Genomic DNA, 552 nt, shown 5'->3' with positions numbered 1-552 from the left:
CCTCTGGAGACTCAGGTAATTTTTTTGCTCTGTGACAAAACTTGAATACTATTGAAGAATGAACCAGATGAATCTATTGACACTATAATTGGCGTGAATCAAACAAAATAATGGCCTATATTATATGTGTTTATAACATATTCATACATCCAAAACGACTTAGGTATGGAAAAGGCATTGGTGGCTCTGAAAATTTCCTTGCATCACAACAAAACTTTCATATTATTACAGAAGAAACCCTGACAAATTCATGAAATTTTGGTTCAGGTGTGTAGTGCAACTACATATATCTGTGTATATAATAGGCCATTATTTTCTATCTTCCATGATGATTTAGGGGTTGTTGAATTCAACTGGTATTCTTATTTAATGATATATAAATTTTATTGCAGAAGAAAGAAATTGTCAGGGTCACAAGTGACTTCCATATCCCAGTCGTTTGGGATATATGCAAATAGTACAAGCACATATATTCTTATTTTCTTTCATCTACTCAAAGTTTAATGTCGCCGGATTTGTATGGGTTTTCTCTTCAGTAATATGAAAGTTTTG

The sequence above is a fragment of the Limulus polyphemus genome, unplaced genomic scaffold (genome assembly GCF_000517525.1).
Source record: "Limulus polyphemus unplaced genomic scaffold, Limulus_polyphemus-2.1.2 Scaffold3692, whole genome shotgun sequence".
Lineage (NCBI taxonomy): Eukaryota > Metazoa > Arthropoda > Merostomata > Xiphosura > Limulidae > Limulus > Limulus polyphemus.
The sequence above is the reverse complement of the archived record's forward strand: the minus strand, read 5'-3'. Positions refer to the sequence as shown.